At 40.9% G+C, this 19,495-nt stretch overlaps 1 long non-coding RNA gene across 1 annotated transcript; it reads left to right on the forward strand.

Moving 5' to 3' along the window:
- Positions 1–17,266: 17,266 nt before the first annotated feature.
- LOC122035120 lies at positions 17,267–19,090 on the forward strand. Its single transcript, XR_006126900.1, has 3 exons — positions 17,267–17,513; positions 17,617–17,750; positions 19,030–19,090. It is a non-coding gene; the product is annotated as an uncharacterized LOC122035120 (long non-coding RNA).
- The last annotated feature ends 405 nt before the right edge of the window (positions 19,091–19,495 follow it).

Consider the following 19,495-nt stretch of genomic DNA (forward strand, 5'->3'; position numbering starts at 1 on the left):
CTTGTGTAACTGTTTCTCTGCTTCCTTCTATACTTCCGATGATTGACTTGAGTGTCGGAGGGCTAACGCTGGGGACCCCTTCCCTGGCTCGACACTAACGTTACTTGTTTTGTAGAGCGAAGTGTGTTCTACAGCCAGTCAGCGTAACAACCACATCCCCAGCTTTCCACCCTCCTATTTTCGGATAGGATCAACGTATTTGGTCGGGTAAAGGCTGAACGAACATAAGATTCTTTGTAAACACCCGGCTGGGTAAAGCTCGGACGGGTCCATGGATACTTAACCTTATATAGTTTTTAATACGTGTTTGGTCGGGTAAAGGCTGAACGAACATAAGGTTTTCTGTAAACACCTGGCCGGGCATATCCCGGGCGGACCCAAAGATATTTAACCTTACATAGTTCTTGATATGAGCCCTGACGGGTAAAGGATAAATGAGCATAAGGTTACCTTTAAAGACCTAGTCGGGCAAAGCGTGAACGAATGTGAACACCCGACCAAGCAAAGCCCGGACGGACCCAAAGATACTTGACCTTATAATTCTCTATACACGCCCAGACGAGTAAAGGATAAATGAACATAAGGTTCCATTTAAACACCCGGTTGGGAAAAGCTTGGACGAATGTGAACACCCGACCAAGCAAAGCTCGGGCGGATCCAGAGATACTTAACCTTACATAGTTTTCAATACGCGTTTGGCCGGATAAAGGCTGAACGAATATAAGGTTCTCTATGCAGTGGCGGATCCAGATAAAAAAGGAAGAGGGTGCTCAAAGAAGGGAGTTGGAGCTTATCTTCCTTCTCGCTACCCCTCGGACTGCAGCATACTGGTGGAATTTTCCGGGAGCAAGGGGGTGCTCAAGCACACCCTCGCTCCTCCCTAGATCTGCCACTGTCTCTATGAACACCCGTCTTGACAAAGCTTCGACGAACTTAATGATATTTTGTCCCATAAATCTCTTCATATATATATTATCATTTGGATGAGGATAGATTGAGCATATGACTCTCTATATATGCCCAACCTATTAAAGGTCGGACGTGTTTGAATTATCTGAAAGTATAGTACCACTAAAATATAGTTCTAACATATATGCTTGTGACATAATAAGGGTATCATATTAGTTTTCGAACAAGTTCTTGCAATATTTAATGTATAGTTGAGCAGATTAATACAATAATAAGTACGCGGTCGGCCTGGTGGAGCGGCTGAGATGCATTCAGCAGACAAACAACAGGCAACGTTGGGACAGCCTGTCATGATTGTTGGGAAATATTCCCTTGAAAGGTCCTGTCAAAACTAGTTGGTTTCTCATTAATAAGTCATTTATAACAGTATTCTCCTGCAACAATTTCAGTAATGGCGTGAAGCATAAATGACAAAAGAGGTACAACTATAGATAAAAAAAGATTCCTTGGAACTATTATGATACACCCAGGTTGTACTTTCTCCCATCACCTAACAAACTTTGACAAACCGGTGACCATCTCACATCCGCGAAGGTTATGTGAGGTGATATAAAAGGGAGAATCCTCTCCGTTGGCAAGGTATACCAACATCAGCATCTGAAACCCTACTTTCTGGCAATTTTTTCTGTTACTATTCTTCTTCCACCTTCGAGCAAGAAAATTGACTTGAGCGTCGAAGGGCCTAGCCAGGGATTCCCACCTTAGACTTAGGTCACTAACACTTTGTTGGTTTGTCTCACTGTGCACAGGATCATTGAGTTTCCTTCATATCTCAAGAAGCTTATTGTTCGTTGATCAACCATCTATTGGAACTAGCACATCATCTCATCGCCTTCAAACAGGATCAGGCAACGTGACTGTACGATAAATGAAGATACATTGATGTGGTATTTTTCTTACCATGACATGATGTCCAATTAATAAGGCGAGAATATCATTTCAGTAGTGTTATAAAAGGAGCCCATATACGTGGGCCAAGGTACGCATACACGCACATATACAATTACATTCACTCAACTATTGTTCATCTTCTATATTTTTCCTCACCAGAAACCTTATTTGATTGTCGGAGTGGCTGAGTTGGGCCAACCTCTTAGCTTTCATTCTAACACTCTCCTTCTCTTTATCTCTCTTTCCATCTTTGTGAGGCCTCTTAGTGTTCAACTTTCTTTGACATTCAACAACCTGGTCAACATCGAAGATAGCTCACCGATGACTCACCCATCGATGATCTCAGGAAAGAACATGTATATAAAAGGTTAAGTGTATGAGTGAATGATGAGTTTTTTTTTGATAAATTACTAAAAAATGTAAAATTTAAGACAAATTTGTTGGATATAAGTTAATGGAAAAGATGTGTAAAGGAAAGTGACTTCATTATTAATGAGACTTTACTTCCATATTGAAAGTTTCAAGCCACTTTTGTTAATTTAAATTGATTCATAATCATTGATATTGTGGACAAATATATAGGGAAAGACTCTTTCTCACGGATAGATCCACAGGGGCGGTGCAAATCAAAAGCTTAGATTTCATTGAATCATAAGCAAAGAAACTCCACCTCCATCCTCCAATTCTTTCTCTAAACTCAGTTGTCCACAGTGAAGGTTATTATCTTTTTACTGCAATAGCATTGAAATCATTCTTTTCTTTGGTTAGTTGTTATCCATTTTTTATTTCTTTATATGACAGTAATCTCATCGCAACAATGAGTATTTTGATTTGCATCATTTTCATCCATTCCTCATCTTATATCTACAATTCTCTTCTATGACCACCTTCTCATTTTTTTTTTGGGAATTTATCAAGGACGCATACAGATTTGGAAAAATTTTAAATCATACATCATATCATATTAAGAATAGCCAAAGGATATAGGGATTTAGATAACCTTTCCATTCGACCCCTTCCACCAACATTAACTTTCCATACGTCGATTTTTAATATATTTGAGTCACATTTTCAAAAAATATAATTTGAAAGTAATTTTTGTTGGATGAATGCACTGACCTCATTGTGTCTCTCAAGCTCTCTCTCCACTGTGTGACATTGAGCTCTATGCTTACTATATCTTTTCCTACTCGTATAAACATAATGCCATCATGAACCTCTTTTTGCTTATCATGAACCTCTTCCTACAGTTTTGTGGGATTGCAAAAGAGTTAGAAGCAGGAGTATTATCGTAAGGCATTGAAGAGGCATCATCGAAGGACAACAACATTGAAGGACATCGATATTGAAGGAAAATTTTGAAGTAAGACTGAATATTATAGAAGAAGACAAATAAATATTTAGTAATTTACATATAATATTTGCTATTATTGGTAAAATTGGTCTATAATGTGTAAAAATATGGTGTACACAAATGGTGTTTATGTTGTCCATCGATATATAGGGAAGATTTATGGAACAACACAAGCAATATGGTATCCCCCATTACTCATTTCAGGCTCTTCGAAGGTGCTCCACTATTATACTAAATTTTAGCTAGAACATGGTCCTTATCTTCGGAAGACCAGACCCACGTTGGGCTTGATCTAGGATTAGACTAGACTCGTTGTAGTGTTGGTCTCTTGACATCAGATCCACATTGTTTCATGATTAGAACTAAGATTTGATACCATATGTACCTTGTCCTCACTCAACACTTCCTAGTGGTTGCAGATTTACAGAAATCAATGAGTTTTGATTAAATCTACTGATCGATATAGGCAAGTTCGATTACACCCATTTAAGATCCCGTGGGTTTCCGAGGCTGTAAGGAGTCTAATGGTGTCATTCATTGCTTATTTCAGTCTCTCCAAAAGTGCTCCACTATTATGCTAACTTTCAAGTAGAACGTTATTATGGTCTTACGGAGACCATGTTAGTATTAGCCCTAAGATCCAATTATAAGATGATTAGGCTTATTGGGTTAATAAATACGAATTAACTTATTGGGTTAATGGTTAATCCAATATGTTAAAATCTAACCCATTAAAGATAATTAATTGAGATTAATTATGCATTGAAGAGGAGGACCAAAGGGTAAAACCCTTGGTATTTATTGGATAAATATAAAAGGTTTTTAGGGTATTGCATTTTGATTTATAAGACTCTTGATCTTTTTCTTCTTCCTCTTCTTCTTGCCTTGGTCGAATCTTTCTTGTGGCTAACACCACAAAGGTGGTTCTTCTCTGAAGTTGTATTCGTGAGATGAACGAAAAATGTGTTCGTGTGGATACCGTAGAGGCGCGGATGTTTTGATCGTGCTGAGGTCTACATCCGAATCAAAGTTACTGTTAGGAGTATCGGTCACACATTAAAGGTAACTATTCTATCTGATAGAGTAGCAAGAACGAGTATATCGTATTCACAAGGATCTCTGGAGGGATCCTTTTTTCGCTACGTTATGCATTATTTTATGCATAAGATCCCTACAGTGATATTAGAGTCACTTGTGTATACGGATACTTTGTTGTAGTTCTATTTTATATATGATATAGATTAGAACATATGTTTATTATGATATGTATGATTGTATGGGCATGAACAACAACTTATGTTGTTGTCAGATGTTGCTTGTTGCTGGACATATGCTCCAAATGTGGACAACGATTATTGTTTTTGCTCCAATCAACAATGGTTGTTGATTGAGACGTGAAACAAGAACCTGATTCATGGACTAAGTTAACGACCAACAATTAATCCCTGGATAACAACCTTTGCTGATGGATCCATGGATAGTAATGTCTTTAGGCTTCGAACAACGGCTATAAGGGTCTCGAGTTCATCTTAATGGACTAAGGGCAGCCACTCATTTAATGAGTTGATAAAATAATTTTACTTCGATGGTGCTGCCCCCTGAATCCCCCACAAGGGGCACTGCCCCCTTGACCGTCGTAGGGTTACGACTCATAAATCATGTTTAGTATCATGATAAAAATTTATGCTATAAATTTATTACAAATGTTGTATGACATGGTGCATGGTTATGACCCTTTACCCCAATGTAATTGGATGATTGTGTGTATGTGTGCATGTTGTAATTTATAATACAACTTGCGAGTCATGTCTTTCAACTTTATATTTCCAGTTGTAAAATTAGGATACCTTTGAATGTAACTCAAGGTTTATTTAATTTGTAATGTACAATTAATAAGAGTGCTACTATACTGGACAGTGATTGGAAAAGGAGAATGCCAACAACACACGATAAGTAAGGAAGCACTTGGAGAATGTGCAATTCCCTAGGTTGACGTATCGATTTTCTCAATTGGCTTGAGAAGATTGTAGCATGCGAGCCATAACCATGTCATATTTCTTATTATGCATATATGTGATGTATTCCATGCTTGCATGTGATGCATGCTCAATTAGTTATCATAATTAGGTCATTTTCATATGCTTACCAAAGTTTAATACTTACTACTATCTCGATTAATTATAGACATGTTTGTCAAAGTAAAGTGACTCAATTTATCTTGGTAGATCTAACTATTAGATTTTGGGTGTGACTTAACTATGTTACCTCAATTGGATTGAGAACTTAGAGGCATATATCATACAATGGGCAAAGAAACAAATAGTCTTGTACAACCAACTAAACAAGAGTTGCATTTGATGTAATTGATAAATGTTGCATATTTAAATTATACAAATCTTGGGTGATTAGCCAAAACTAACTCAAGATGAGATATAATATGGATCTTGTTCATCCAACTATACAAGAGTTATATTTAATGTAATTGGTAAATATTTTCTACCTAAATTATACCAGTCTTGGATTATTAGCCAAAGCTAACTCAAGATAAGGTATAATGAGGATTTTATCCCATTTGTAATAATGTAAAATCTTGGGCTCGTAGCTTTTCTTGTTGTTGAAACAATGCAAAATCTTTAGAAGTTAATTCTTGAGCTAACTCAGGAGATCTAGAGCCATGAGATAATTGTAATTGTTCCAAAAGAGTAGTTTTGTGGGATAAATCTGAAAGAGCTGTCTTTCAGAGATTTCTCTACCCGGAATTGAGATGTACTCCATTGCAATTAGAGTTCCAAGTCTTTCTTTTCTTCTTCTCAAGATTGTAGTAATTGACGACAATCTTGTAGGGCTTTCTCTAGGTCAGCGTTGAGTTCAACCTATGAATTTACTTTGTCTCGTAGCTCAGTAAGTTCATCATTAGGGAGATTGGAAGCAGCCTGTAATTCCTCCACTTTATCTTTCAAAATTCGATTAGTCCTTTCTAAATTCGCAGCTAGCTAACCCAAATATAGGCTCAAGGTGTAGAACTAAAATAAGATAACAACATAGTTACACTTTATAACCATAGACTAAGGAAATTTAATCACAAACTTACTGCAGTAGCTTGGCGGTTGTGGTCATCAGCACGTTCAGAGATGGTGCACCTCTCATATGTGCTTGTGAGTGCATCCATGACTTAGCTAGTGCACCTTTCAGTTGGAGTATCCCACATGAGGGAGGAATAAGTCTCTGACCAAGCTGGGATGGTAATCCATGAGATTATTTAAAAAGGATGGAGGAGCTGATGGAAGTTGTGGGTTGTGAGGAAGAAGTAAGAGGAAGTTTAGGAGTTGCTAAGGAAACTTGTGAAGATGGATCAGGAGGTGTAGGGATGATCGACGAAGGATCTTGCTCAATAGATGTTTCGATGGGCCCAGGAATAACTGATCTCCTGCAAAGGGTTCTTTTAACACGGGGCCTGGTGGGAGAATAAGTTAAAGCCTGAAGAAGGGGCGATAAAGTCACAAGGACATTTGATGTCGTCTCTAATGAAGGAACAACTGGAGGAATAACACAAGACATAGGAATAAGAAGCCCTGGTCTCATCATATTGAGTGTAGAACAGGAATGAGCATGTGTAGGAGGCTCAGGTTCCTTACCTCTAGTGTAGGAGATTTCGTAAGGAGTAATAAAGATCTGCTCAAAAGTAGCTATGGTGGAGATAAGTAGACATGGGGTTGAGGTACGAGGTCTCTTATGCTTTACAACGAAAGGATCTTCCTGTTCTAGTGAGCTGGAGGATTTCTTGGGTCGTGCAGCTAGAGGTAATAAACCAAGAGAAGAGGAAGGATGATTGAGACGACGATCTCTTAATAGGTCTTGCCCCATTCTAGTCAAGATTGTTTTTGTTAGGCGAGCATTCCTGTACATAAAAGTAGGAAGGATAACATCGGCTAGAGAGAGGAGAAACTCATGTTAGGAATAATATAAAAATGACAAAAAATATATATAAGGTGAATAAACTTACCGAAGAGGACACCTAGTTATGTGTCGGCTGGGCTGAGACCAAAAGCAAAGAATAAACCTTCTGCGATTAAGACAGACAGGTTAAACTTTGCGCCTTTCAATTTTCCTATAGAAGAGTGAAGAACATGATCTTCACAAATATTTCCTAAGTGGGGAATAGGGGGAAGGTTTCACTGCTAGGTTATCAGATATGGCGAAGGAGAAAGAAGGTGCATGAAAATGAAACTGTCCCTTCATTCTCCTTGGGTGGAATTCTATGGAATAGATCACATTAGGGCGTGACTGAAACTTAAATAAGCTATCTTCTACTTGACGGGGAATGAAAAAATGGTGGAATAAGCGAGGAGATAAAGAAAAGTCAAGTAAGTGAGAAACGACAACAAAACTAACCATAATAGAGAATGATTGGGTAATGAGTTGATGCAGGGGAAGGTCAAAATATATACTAATATCAACAAAAAAAATAATGAATGGGAAACCTAAAACCCGATAAGGCATGTTCTCAGAAGATTGCCACGCTCTCTGAAGGAGGGAGGTGAGGACGATCCTTTGAAGTAGGAACAACCAGGTATGGGGCAAAACCGTAGTTCCACTAAAGCTCATAGGCCTCTTATATAGTAAATGTGGAAGAACATCGAGCGTACCACTCGTTGAATGTTGACATGGTTAGGAGGGATTAGTAAGGACGAGAAGAAAAGCTAGTAAAAGGCGAAGAATAAGAAATAGTCAAACTGGAGGAAGAAGACGACGTGTTAGGGATTTTCCTCTTTTTTCTCTTTAAAAATCTTAGCAAAGTATCGAAAAAGGTGTTTTAAGAAGGAGCATTAGATCGAGATGATAAAAAAAAAGCAGGGTCAAGGGGGAACCATTAGATGGATTGATAAGACAGTGGATATAATGAAATGTGTACACTTAGGACGTCAGAGACACACGTGTCGCCAATAGGAAAACGATTTCAACAATCGAGACAAGAGGTTATGTTCCCAAGGTATTAGGGTCATACTAAGATTAGACTTAAACGTTCCAATACCCCAAGAAAGGTTAAAAATTTATAATACATAAAATGAGTTATATTCTTTTTGCGTTATAAGCTCGGTCAGCCATTATAAGCGGATCGAGGTTTGGGGTTAGTTCAGAATATATATATATATATAAACTTGGTCGACCATTAAGGGTCGGGCGAATATTAAATCTGAGCAAAAGTATCTACAAAGGTAAGCGAACTCAATCGGTTGATAGAAGTCAGGCGAATGTTACGATCAGGAAATAATAGGTATGGATTAAAATAAGAGTGATCCTCCTACAGAAGACTAATGAACAATAAACCTAAAGAGAATGGAACAAATCCAAGCGAATGTTAAATGCCAAATAAACACCGATTCTGATTACAATTCTGATTAAAAATAAATATTAACTTAACCTCATCTAATTAAATAAATTTTCATGTACTTAATGGCTAAAGTTAAAGACAAATTGTGCAAAATTGGAAACATCATAGAAAAAGGCTAACACTTAAAATTGTTATAAAGATTCGTTAGTACAAAGATAATGTAAAATACCGGAAAATAGGCGAATATTAATAAGGGAATTTTCTGGAATTTTTGGAAATTTTTCGGGAATTTTTCAGAGCTTGTACGAATAAGTTCACGGGGATAAAAACGGGACCGGGAAAAAAAAAACCTGTTTATGCTACCCATTTAAGTAAGGAAAAGTTTATTTTTTTTTTCTTTTCCTAATTCTTTTTCTTTTTCTTATTTTTTGTTTTTTTCCCGTGTCCTCACCCAAATCTCGCCGAGTCTTCTTCTTCCCCGCGCCTTCTCCCCCTCATGGCGAATTTGCCCTAACCGCAACCGCAAGGAGGCGGTTTCCTCACTTCCTTGTCGTGCCCTAACCGTGCGCCGCCGACGCCTCCTTCTCACTGCCGCGCCTCCGACAGTCGTTCGTCCCCGCCGTACACCGCGATCTCGACGCCACTGTGCGCCCCTCAACGCCGGCGTCTCCTCGCTGGCACTCAGGCACAGCCGAGCAGAGGTCTTCCTCTACCCGACGCCGACATCTCTCTACCCGACGCCGACATCTCTCCTTTTCCTCCCGAGCCGAACACCGACGCCTCTGCCTTAGCCATCTCGCGCCGCCACCACAGCCGGTCACCGCGACTCCTCTTGTGGGCTCGTGACACAGCCGACTCCCTGCTGCCGGTGCCCTATTTTGGGTTCACAGTCAGCCGAGCTCTCCTCACAGCAGTGCCGCAGACCTCCATCTCGTGTGCCCTAGGTTTGGATTGTGCCGCCGCTGAGTTTGCTTCGCCGACGCTGTGCCCTAACATTTTCGCCGGCCACAGGTTCGATCCATCACAGATTGTAGGCTCTGTACCCTAGCTTTGATTGGAATTGGGTTGTTTTTGGTTGATTTTGGATTTTTTATTTTTCTTGATTTGTGGTCAGTGAAGTAATCAGCAAGGAGTTTGGGTTTGTGGATGATTTTGGGTTCCGGCAGCTATCCCATTTAGCAGCCTACTTAATTGTCAACAGCAACACACTGCTACCGGGAATCAAGAAACTACAGGCTGTGAATTGAGGTAAGGTTTAGGGTTTTGATCTTGTGGTAGATTATTGCTAGTGTGTTAGTAATAATTATTGATTTAGGTTTAGAAGTTGTATAATGGTGTAGTTGGGGTTAATGAAACTAACCCTAACTGGTCAGTGGAGTAGAAATTAGTTTAGCTATTTGTTTATAATTAAATTAGCTAAACTGTGCGATTTAACACAGGACTTTGACGCGAGACGAGTATCTCGGAGTCAGATTGGACCTTTCTATTTCTGAGGCGGGTACTTTTGACTTATTGTCTTTGATATGCTTAGTAATGAAAATAATATGTTGCATTAATTGTGTTTCCTATTTGTTTCGGTTAATCACTGCCCAACACATGTTACCTGTTTGATTGATTGTTTGATTTCGTTTCGTATTGATCTTGTACCAATCTATCATGCTCATGGGTAGTGATATAACCATGTTTTACCATGTCAGGACCTAGGTTTGATACCTTATTTGATCAGTATACCTTGATATGATTTATTCACTATGGTGCCCATTGTTATATGTCCAGAGGTTGGTTTAGTATATTACCATGCTTAGTGACATGCACCATTTGCATGATCGCATGCTGTGCGATAGATTGCTCCATTATTGTTGAGCACTTTGCCAGTTTTCATCACTGTTCGGTGCTCCGTTGTGACGCTCATGGGTAGCGTGACACAGCGTAGTAGCACGTCAGTTTGACTCTTCCGGTGCTCCGTTGATCCGCTCAGGGGTAGTGTGACGCAGCGTGTAGCACGTTAGAGATTCCTCCCCGTCATAGCGTACCGGGAGATGAGAGCATTGCGCTCCCCCATTTATGATTTGGGGTAGGAGTACGTATGTACTCCGACAGCATCCCGTCCACTCGATCACTCATCAGGAGTAGTGTTGCTGAGTGCACGGTTGTCACAGCCCTACCCACTTGGTCCCACTTTTGTTGTGAGTTGGCTGACTGGCGTCAGGGGTGACCATGACATTGGCATCATATGCATGATGCATTTATTGTTTGTGATTGTGATTGCTGCATTTATATGCTGCATATTGTTTGGATACCTATGTTTGACATGCATACAGGATTCCTATACCACGCGGACTGTTTGTCTTTATACTAAGGTCCTGGTTAGTACAGATTCTCTCCTGTCTTCTTCGGTTGCATTTACCTTTATTTTTATCAGGAGACTGTACGCATGATTAGTGCTAGGTGTTATTTCTTTACTTTGCATATCAATTGTACCTGTTGAGTGTTGGACTCACCCCGCCTCCATTGTCGTTATTTTCAGGTTGATGCTGTCAGGAGGGAGTTCCAGTCGCTAGTCCCCACAGCACGTAGTGCTAGATCTCTGCAGACCTCGATGGTTTATATATCGTTTAGTTTAGTTTTGCATTTATTGATTATGTGTGGACTTGGTTTGTTTGGATACTTGGTTGTTGTATGGATTTTTGTGATGATGATGGATTTTTATTCGATGTGTTTTTTTTACTACGTGCCTGCCTGGACGGCAGAAGAGGTGAGTTCGTCGGTTTTGAGCTTTACGAGTGTAGTTGAGTAGGGTGGTTTTTGAGTCAGAGTATTACTACTTTGTTTGATTATATATAACTGCGTGGTGATGTTTTATTTTGTTGTTATTATTCCAGCCGCCTGTGTTATGTAGAAAAGTTTCAGATTGTCCACCGTACAGGGGAGATGCTGCCGAAATTTTCTCGGACAGGGACTCCTCTGGGGCGTGACAATTAAGTTGTATCAGAGCCAGGTTTACGATCTTTTGTTTTCATATTTTGGATGTTTGGGATAACCTTATACCAATTTATTTACTTGGTATCAGAGCGCCAAGTTTGGCGTTACTTGTTGGATTTTTGTATTTTGGATTTTTGGGATTTATCTGATACCAATTTATTTGGTATCAGAGCGGGTTATGATACCTTCTTTTGGGGGTTCTGGAGATTTATCGGATACCTGTTGTTGGTATTCTGGATATTTGGGTTAGCCAAGTTTGCGAGTCAAACTGGGCATTTTCGGATTTTCGATATGGTGATGTTTCGAATTTCCGTTTCGGATTTATTTGGATTTTCGACGATTTTCTTATTCGGAATTTTGAGGTCAGAAGTTGGTGACTGGACAGCGATGGAACATCTCCAGACGGCATATAGGTATGATGTTTATTTTATGATAGTTATGACATGTATTAGTACTTTATCTTTAGTACCTGTCTGGTTGCTGTAACCCATATTACATGTGATGGGATAATCATTGAGCATGGTTGACCTTATTAGAGATCAAGGATTATAGTCTCTGGTGATTTTTCATATTATACCATCAGTAGTTTTAACTTCTGTTGCTACTAGAAGGGATGGAGGCACATACCAGCCTCTGCTATTGTTAGCTGGCTAATGGATGATACCTACATATTCCTGTTGACTTAGCCAGTAGAGTTTTTATACTCATATCTTTTGGATATTAAGGTACCCGATACGATGAAAAATTGATCATTGGGGAGTTAGCAAGTTTGATCATTGTTGAGAATGGTTTGAGGTTGAGGGATATTGTGAGATCAGATATTGTGATATATTGATTTCTAATGGTTTGTGAGAGTAAATGTTATGTGGTTGTCTGATGATCTATTACTGGATATTTGTTTTGATGGTGACATAGTGAGTGTCAACTATTTTGATGATATATTATTTGGGGTTGTCGTTGATGGTGACATAGTGAGTGTCATGTATGAGGTTCACAGGTTTGATTGGTGATCAGATTATAAATCGGGTGCTAGAGAGTTTACGGTTTGGTGTGCCTATGAATTTTAATAAATCTGATTAGTTGTGGTTAGATAACAGGATGATAAAATTGTTATTTGTTTCCTTTGATATTGGACTATGTGGATAAATAATGAATTGACCCATGAACTGATTTAGTTATTGGACAATTTATTTAGGGTCAAGTTGTTATTTGCTCTGGTGTCTATAAGGGTGGATTCCTTCGGATAGTTCTGTATGGAGTATGGATAAATGAATTGGTAGGATTTTTGTTGTACCGCCTTTGGTTGTCATAGTTGAAAATTTTTCTGGGTCGGCTGAGTGGATACATGTATGGAACATGATATCTGGTTGATTATGATTGGATTGGTTGTGAAAAAAAAATTGATCATATAACTCTATATGAAAGATTAGTAATGGTTTCAGATATTGAGGATATAAATTTGATTGAAGTGTTAAATGTAATCAATTTTTCGTCAATGTCAAGGTTGGATGAAAATGGTTGAGTATTGTGTTGGATTTGGATAACATAGAAGGTAAAATATGGAATGTCAGGTTGATTGGATTAAATATGCTGATTAGGTGTATCTATGTGGTGTATACTTGTTCAGTTATGATTTTTGTGGGTGTCTAGTAGATTATACCTTAGTGGTTAGGTATTCATGTCTGGTTGTATTGGAGGTATTTATCAGTTAAAAACTATGTTGTGGAATGTGCACATATGTTTGAGTGTTTTATTGGATGTATCTTATCGATTTAATCTAAGTTGTGATATGTGCAGATGTATTCGGTGTAATATTTGAGGTATCTTATTGATTATATTTGATTTGTGGATGCGCTTGTGTCTATTAGGTTTTGTTGGAAGTATTACGTTGATTATACTCTTGGTATAGGTATATATATGCCGTGTGAGGTTATTTGAGGTGTATTGTTGATTATACCTATGTTGATATATGCACACGGGTTTGATAGGTATTGTTGGAGGTATCACACTGATTTATACCTGTGCTATGAGTGTGTTTGGTGTGTACAAATTGGAGGATTATGTCGATCATACATATGTTGTGTGTGCAGGTGTACCAGGTGTATGGTGGGTAGCATCATGATGATTCTACCTATGTTGAATGTAGAATGCTGAGTGTCTACATTATGTTATTGGTTGTATAACCCTGTCAACTAATTCTCCTATTAGTGGGTGACCAACCCACTACGATGATGATAGAGTTGACTATGGATTTGATTTGTTTACTAGGTTGTTTATGGCTTGGGCTGCCCACAGTGATATGTGGTTGAGTGATCTCGTGCATCCTCTAGTTGGATAGTTAGGTGCCTTGGACACTTATGGATCGTTTGTGGTGGAGCGGAGTTCCCACATATACATATTTTGGATTGCTTGTAGCGGAACATTGCTCCCATATCTATTGCAGATACATGTTATAGACTATTTGTAGTGGAGTGTTACTCCTACATATTGAGGATTTCTTGTGGTAAAGCGTTGCTCCTACATATGTGGTATTTTCTGTGATGGAGCGTTGCTCTCACACTGGAGGATCTATGCTTAGATGATTTATATCGTTGATGATCATATTTCAGACTTATTGTTAAGGATCTTATGGTTTGAAATGTTTGTGATATGGACATTATGTGTCATGATTTTACCATTAGGGTTTGGGAAGCCTTAGAGGTTTTCAAAGACTTGATGATTTTGGTATTTCCAGGATGTTTGGATCGGTTTCCATTGTTTTTGTTGACGGTGTTGTGATCTATTTCGGATTCACGGTGAGTTACGCACTTCATCTTTGTATAGTTCTAGAGGTGCTTCGATGGAAACGTCTAGTTGTGAAGATCAGTAGTGCGTATTTTGGTTATCTTCTGTGAGATGTTTGAGACACACGGGCATCAGTAGGAGTATACCGTGGTTCCACAGGAGATTGAGGTTGTTACCGTTGGGAGTAGACGGAGTCTATAGAAGAGGCTCGCAACTTTCTCTGTTTGGCTCGATATTCCTGAGATACGTTGAGGGTTTCTCACGGATTGCTATGTTACTTACACGCCTGACCAGGAAAGGCGTGAAGTTCACTTGGACTGAGGATGGCAAGACTAGCTTCTAGGAGCTGAAGCGGAGACTAGTGTTGGCTCCGATTTTGAATTTTTACCTTCTGGAGAGGACGGATATGTCCTCTACACTGACGCATCTATTCAGGGTTTGAGCGTTGTTCTGATGCAACACGATAGAGTAGTCTCCTATACTTCTCGTCGGTTGAAAGAGCAGGAGAAGAATTGCCCTGTACATGATCTGGGCAAGTCGCCATTATTTTTGCCATGAAGATTTGGCGACATCGTTAGTACGACATTACATTTGAATTCTCATTGACCATAAGAGTCTCAAGTATCTCTTCACTCGGAAGGAACTCAATCTCCGAGAGAGGAGATGGATGGAGTTCTCGAAGGATTACGATTGTTTCATTAGCTACCACTTTGGGAAAGCTAATATGGTTGCCGATGCACTCAGCAGGAAGTCAAGAGGGATTTTAGCTTGCCACCGCGTTGTGGTAACAGACTTGATTTAGGAATTCTCTGAAATGAGTCTTGAGGAGCAGTGATGGACAGAGCAGGGTATTCTGGTTACCATGGTTGCTCAGTCGTCGATCAGGATGAGGATCCGAGAGCCCTAGGCTGCTGATCAGTATTTGCAGTTTATTTGCAGTCAGATAGCTTCCGGGTAGTAGACCGAGTTCACACGAGACGAGGAGGGTGTTATACACTTCCGGGGCAGATTATGCGTACTTCAGTCTCATCCGGTCTTATAGGAGTTACTTCCGGAGGCTCATCGCTCATGATTTGCTGTCCACCCATGCGGTACCCGTGTGTACCAAGATTTGAGGTGTTTCTATTGGTGGAACGACATGAAGGAAGACATCGCGGATTTTGTAGCTAGATGTCTTGTCTGTCAGCAAGTGAAGGCCGAGCACCAGAGACCTGCCGGCTTACTTTAGCAGATTCCTATTCCTGGGTGGAAATGAGAACTCATTACTATGGACTTTGTGGTAGGTTTGTCGAGGACACGACGAGACCATGACGCGATTTGGGTAATCGTTGATCGATTAACCAAATCCGCGTACTCGTTAGCGATTCGGAGAACTGATCCCCTGGATCGATTGGCAGATCTGTATTGCCGGGAGATCATCAGGCTACATGGTGTTCCGTTGAGTATCATTTCGGATAGAGATCCATGGTTTACGTCTCGTTTCTGGCAGAGTCTGCAGCAGGCCTTGGGCACACAGCTCCGTTTCAGTACAGCTTTCCATCCACAGACAGATGGACAGTCAGAGCAGACCATTCAGACGTTAGAGGACCTGCTGAGGTCATGTGTTATGGATTTCAGAGGCAGTTGGGAGGACCATCTGCCGTTGGTAGAGTTTGCCTACAACAATAGCTTTCATTCGGCTATCCAGATGGCACCGTTTGAGGCGTTGTATGGTAGACCTTGTCGGACACCCGTCCTCTAGGATGAGGTTGGAGAAGCCCAGCTGTTGGGACCTCATAGAGTTCAGCAGGATGCAGAGTTGGTCCGTACAATCAGACGGAGGATGTCAGAGGCGCAGGACCGCCAGAAGAGTTACGCTGATCGGAGACGCATACCACTAGAGTTCTCTGTTGGTGACCATGTATTTCTGCGAGTTTCACCCACGAAATGGGTGAAGAGATTTGGCCTCAGAGGTAAGCTAGCTCCGCGGTACATTGGTCCTTTCGAGATCTTGGAGAGGATCGGAGCAGTAGCTTACTGACTGGCACTACCACCGTCCCTGTCAGGCGTTCACGATGTATTCCACGTATCTATGCTGCGGAGATACGTGCCCGACCCGACGCATGTGTTGGCAGATATTCCAGTTCCAGTTCAGCCTGACATTACATATGAGGAGGTTCCGGTACGGATTCTCGACCGGAAAGAGCGTCAGTTGCGGAACAAAACTATCCGGCTGGTTAAAGTCGGATGGCAGCATCATTCGGACGAGGAGGCTACTTGGGAGCTCGAGGACACTATCCGAGCTCGATATCCCCATCTTTTCACTGGAGGTATGTGATTTAGTTTACCGTTCAGCATTTATACTTTATATCTGTTGTTGGTACTTGCTGATGGTAGATAACGAAATTTGGGGACCAAATTTTTAATTAGTGGGGGAGAATGTAAAATACCGAAAAATAGGCGAATATTAATAAGGGAATTTTCTGGAATTTTTGGAAATTTTTCGGGAATTTTTCAAAGCTCGTACGGATAAGTTCACGGGGATAAAAACGGGACCGGGAAAAAAAAAAGCCTGTTTATGCTACCCATTTAAGTAAGGAAAAGTTTATTTTCTTTTTCTTTTCCTAATTCTTTTTCTTTTTCTTATTTTTCGTTTTTTTCCCGTGTCCTCACCCAAATCTCGCCGAGTCTTCTTCTTCCCCGCGCCTTCTCCCCCTCACGGCGAATTTGCCCTAACCGCAACCGCAAGGAGGCAGTTTCCTCACTTCCTTGCCGTGCGCCGCCGACGCCTCCTTCTCACTGCCGCGCCTCCGACAGTCGTTCGTCCCCGCCGTACACCGCGATCTCGACGCCACTGTGCGCCCCTCAACGCCGGCGTCTCCTCGCTGGCACTCAAGCACAGCCGAGCAGAGGTCTTCCTCTACCCGACGCCGACATCTCTCTACCCGACGCCGACATCTCTCCTTTTCCTCCCGAGCCGAACACCGACGCCTCTGCCTTAGCCATCTCGCGCCGCCACCACAGCCGGTCACCGCGACTCCTCTTGTGGGCTCGTGACACAGCCGACTCCCTGCTGCCGGTGCCCTATTTTGGGTTCACAGTCAGCCGAGCTCTCCTCACAGCAGTGCCGCAGACCTCCATCTCGTGTGCCCTAGGTTTGGATTGTGCCGCCGCTGAGTTTGCTTCGCCGACGCTGTGCCCTAACATTTTCGCCGGCCACAGGTTCGATCCATCACAGATTGTAGGCTCTGTACCCTAGCTTTGATTGGAATTGGGTTGTTTTTGGTTGATTTTGGATTTTTTATTTTTCTTGATTTGTGGTCAGTGAAGTAATCAGCAAGGAGTTTGGGTTTGTGGATGATTTTGGGTTCCGGCAGCTATCCCATTTAGCAGCCTACTTAATTGTCAACAGCAACACACTGCGACCGGGAATCAAGAAACTACAGGCTGTGAATTGAGGTAAGGTTTAGGGTTTTGATCTTGTGGTAGATTATTGCTAGTGTGTTAGTAATAATTATTGATTTAGGTTTAGAAGTTGTATAACGGTGTAGTTGGGGTTAATGAAACTAACCCTAACTGGTCAGTGGATTAGAAATTAGTTTAGCTATTTGTTTATAATTAAATTAGCTAAACTGTGCGATTTAACACAGGACTTTGACGCGAGACGAGTATCTCGGAGTCAGATTGGACCTTTCTATTTCGGAGGCGGGTACTTTTGACTTATTGTCTTTGATATGCTTAGTAATGAAAATAATATGTTGCATTAATTGTGTTTCCTATTTGTTTCGGTTAATTACTGCCCAACACATGTTACCTGTTTGATTGATTGTTTGATTTCATTTCGTATTGATCTTGTACCGATCTATCATGCTCATGGGTAGTGATATAACCATGTTTTACCATGTCAGGACCTAGGTTTGATACCTTATTTGATCAGTATACCTTGATATGATTTATTCACTATGGTGCCCATTGTTATATGTCCAGAGGTTGGTTTAGTATATTACCATGCTTAGTGACATGCACCATTTGCATGATCGCATGCTGTGCGATAGATTGCTCCATTATTGTTGAGCACTTTGCCAGTTTTCATCACTGTTCGGTGCTCCGTTGTGACGCTCATGGGTAGCGTGACACAGCGTAGTAGCACGTCAGTTTGACTCTTCCGGTGCTCCGTTGATCCGCTCAGGGGTAGTGTGACACAGCGTGTAGTACGTTAGAGATTCCTCCCCGTCATAGTGTACCGGGAGATGAGAGCATTGCGCTCCCCCATTTATGATTTGGGGTAGGAGTACGTATGTACTCCGACAGCATCCCGTCCACTCGATCACTCATCAGGAGTAGTGTTGCAGAGTGCACGGTCGTCACAGCCCTACCCACTTGGTCCCACTTTTGTTGTGAGTTGGCTGACTGGCGTCAGGGGTGACCATGACATTGGCATCATATGCATGATGCATTTATTGTTTGTGATTGTGATTGCTGCATTTATATGCTGCATATTGTTTGGATACCTATGTTTGACATGCATACAGGATTCCTATACCACTCGGACTGTTTGTCCTTATACTCAGGTCCTGGTTAGTACAGATTCTCTCCTGTCTTCTTCGGTTGCATTTACCTTTATTTTTATCAGGAGACTGTACGCATGATTAGTGCTAGGTGCTATTTCTTTACTTTGCATATCAATTGTACCTGCTGAGTGTTGGACTCACCCCGCCTCCATTGTCGTTATTTTCAGGTTGATGCTGTCAGGAGGGAGTTCCAGTCGCTAGTCCCCACAGCACGTAGTGCTAGATCTCTGCAGACCTCGATGGTTTATATATCGTTTAGTTTTGTTTTGCATTTATTGATTATGTGTGGACTTGGTTTGTTTGGATACTTGGTTGTTGTATGGATTTTTGTGATGATGATGGATTTTTATTCGATGTGTTTTTTTTACTACGTGCCTGCCTGGACGAGAGAAGAGGTGAGTTCGTCGGTTTTGAGCTTTACGAGTGTAGTTGAGTAGGGTGGTTTTTGAGTCAGAGTATTACTACTTTGTTTGATTATATATAACTGCGTGGTGATGTTTTATTTTGTTGTTATTATTCCAGCCGCCTGTGGCTGAGGTATTTGTGAGATGTAGAAAAGTTTCAGATTGTCCACCGTACAGGGGAGATGCTGCCGAAATTTTCTCGGACAGGGACTCCTCTGGGGCGTGACAG

The sequence above is a fragment of the Zingiber officinale genome, chromosome 11B (genome assembly GCF_018446385.1).
Source record: "Zingiber officinale cultivar Zhangliang chromosome 11B, Zo_v1.1, whole genome shotgun sequence".
Classification (NCBI taxonomy): domain Eukaryota; kingdom Viridiplantae; phylum Streptophyta; class Magnoliopsida; order Zingiberales; family Zingiberaceae; genus Zingiber; species Zingiber officinale.